Raw genomic sequence first — 3,016 nt, 5'->3', positions numbered from 1 at the left:
AAAGTACAGAGACCAGCCATAGTGTATACAGTTTACATACTGTAATACTGTATGTTTATGTTCCAAAATTAATATCATTTATGGCCTTCACACGTGTTATGCTCTTATTCTTTTTATGCTCAGCTACTAAGATTTCCCTTCAGTGGTAAAATTCCATATAAATATTCAATACTAAAACGGGCACAGTAAAAACATTTAAATCTTTCTACGACCGCCCAACTGCTTTGACATGTGCCCCTGTCGGTCAACCAATCACGTGTGTGTCTGTGCCGCGCACTTTGGCTGCATCTGTACATGTTCTTGATGCAAGTTATTTAAGTTTATTCTTAACAACATTAGTAATGTGCAACATATACAATTGTTGTTTTCTGAATAATGTTAATAAATAATGAAAAAAAATGAAAATTTTACTCTTTGTAAAGAATATTTTTCTATTAATTAGCTTTATCATTATCCACCTTAAAAGTAAAAAAAGTTTTTTTTACATTTCTTTACAGTGTAATTACCTTATATGTTCTGATTTAACAAAGCATTGATCAATTTCACTTTCACTCTTTCCCTGAGGGCCTATAGTAGATTGCATCTGATATTAAGCAGATGGGAACAGGTAGGTGAAAATATAAACTGAACACTGCACTGCTTTGACAATATTGTTAATCTAGGGACATTTACACAATCTTTATATGATCTTACAATGAATTGTGAAAACAATCTCTCCTAATATGTTATACAACAGGGCTAAGTAAAATATAAACCTATAAGGGTAAAACTGCCAATTTATGACTACTTTAAAAAACAAAACAATAAGGTTTATCTTAACTCAACAAAATTACGTTACCTTAACTAAAATCAGCAAAAGTAAGTTTTTTGTGTATACTGTAGTCCCATTTACCTCATGTGGGCTTTCCACGCCCTGACTAACACCTAGAAAAGCATTTCAGGATAATCTCCTAGAGATTATGCATTGGTGCCTAACTGATGTTTTACAGAATGGGACTAATTAACTATTCCTGCCTTGGATGAAGCAAAGAATTGACAATTAACTGATGAAAGTAAGTTAAATATACAGTATCTGTATAACTAATGCATGTTTTTATTGCAAATATTTTAACACATTCCAATCCATATACAGTGCCTTGCGAAAGTATTCGGCCCCCTTGAACTTTTCAACCTTTTGCCACATTTCAGGCTTCAAACATAAAGATATATTTTTTTTATTTTATGTGAAGAATCACCAACAAGTGGGACACAATTGTGAAGTGGAACGAAATCTATTGGATTTTTGAAACTTTTTTAACTAATAAAAAAATGAAAAGTGGGGCGTGCAAAATTATTCGGCCCCCTTGCGTTAATACTTTGTAGAGCCACCTTTTGCTGCGATTACAGCTGCAAGTCGCTTGGGGTATGTCTCTATCAGTTTTGCACATCGAGAGATTGAAATTCTTGCCCATTCTTCCTTGCAAAACAGCTTGAGCTCAGTGAGGTTGGATGGAGAGCGTTTGTGAACAGCAGTTTTCAGCTCTTTCCACAGATTCTCGATTGGATTCAGGTCTGGACTTTGACTTGGCCATTCAAACACCTGGATATGTTTATTTGTGAACCATTCCTTTGTAGATTTTGCTGTATGTTTGGGATCATTGTCTTGTTGGAAGATAAATCTCCGTCCCAGTTTCAGGTCTTTTGCAGACTCCAACAGGTTTTCATCAAGAATGGTCCTGTATTTGGCTGCATCCATCTTCCCCTTAATTTTAACCATCTTCCCTGTCCCTGCTGAAGAAAAGCAGGCCCAAACCATGATGCTGCCACCACCATGTTTGACAGTGGGGATGGTGTGTTGAGGGTGATGAGCTGTGTTGCTTTTACGCCAAACATATCGTTTTGCATTGTGGCCAAAAAGTTCGATTTTGGTTTCATCTGACCAGAGCACCTTCTTCCACATGTTTGGGGTGTCTCCCAGGTGGCTTGTGGCAAACTTTAGACGAGACTTTTTATGGATATCTTTGAGAAATGGCTTTCTTCTTGCCACTCTTCCATAAAGGCCAGATTTGTGCAGTGTAAGACTGATTGTTGTCCTATGGACAGACTCTCCCACCTCAGCTGTAGTTCTCTGCAGTTCATCCAGAGTGATCATGGGCCTCTTGGCTGCATCTCTGATCAGTCTTCTCCTTGTCTGAGCTGAAAGTTTAGAGGGACGGCCAGGTCTTGGTAGATTTGCAGTGGTCTGATACTCCTTCCATTTCAAGATGATCGCTTGCACAGTGCTCCTTGGGATGTTTGAAGCTTGGGAAATCTTTTTGTATCCAAATCCGGCTTTAAACTTCTCCACAACAGTATTACGGACCTGCCTGGTGTGTTCCTTGGTCTTCATGATGCTCTCTGCGCTTTCAACAGAACCTTGAGACTATCACAGAGCAGGTGCATTTATACAGAGACTTGATTACACACAGATGGATTCTATTTATCACCATCAGTCATTTAGGACAACATTGGATCATTCAGAGATCCTCGCTGAACTTCTGGAGTGAGTTTGCTGCACTGAAAGTAAAGGGGCCGAATAATTTTGCACGCCCCACTTTTCATTTTTTTATTAGTTAAAAAAGTTTCAAAAATCCAATAGATTTTGTTCCACTTCACAATTGTGTCCCACTTGTTGGTGATTCTTCACATAAAATAAAAAATTTATATCTTTATGTTTGAAGCCTGAAATGTGGCAAAAGGTTGAAAAGTTCAAGGGGGCCGAATACTTTCGCAAGGCACTGTATTTATTCTCTTGTATCACTCTTTATATAAACATGAATACTTGTACACAACACTTTTAAGTAAAAAGTGGTTATACATATATAACATGGATATGTGAAAAGACAACTTTAAGCAACAGATATGAATAAAACTAGCGAAGTTAAATACACAGATGACTGTAAAACCAATAGCTAATCAAAGGAAATCTGCCTGTGTTTTATCTTTTTGGATTCTCACATGTGACTGAACATTATTGGTCTTTATGCCACATTACTCT

The sequence above is a fragment of the Lepisosteus oculatus genome, chromosome 3 (assembly GCF_040954835.1).
Source record: "Lepisosteus oculatus isolate fLepOcu1 chromosome 3, fLepOcu1.hap2, whole genome shotgun sequence".
Lineage (NCBI taxonomy): Eukaryota > Metazoa > Chordata > Actinopteri > Semionotiformes > Lepisosteidae > Lepisosteus > Lepisosteus oculatus.
Note: the sequence above shows the minus strand (reverse complement) of the source record.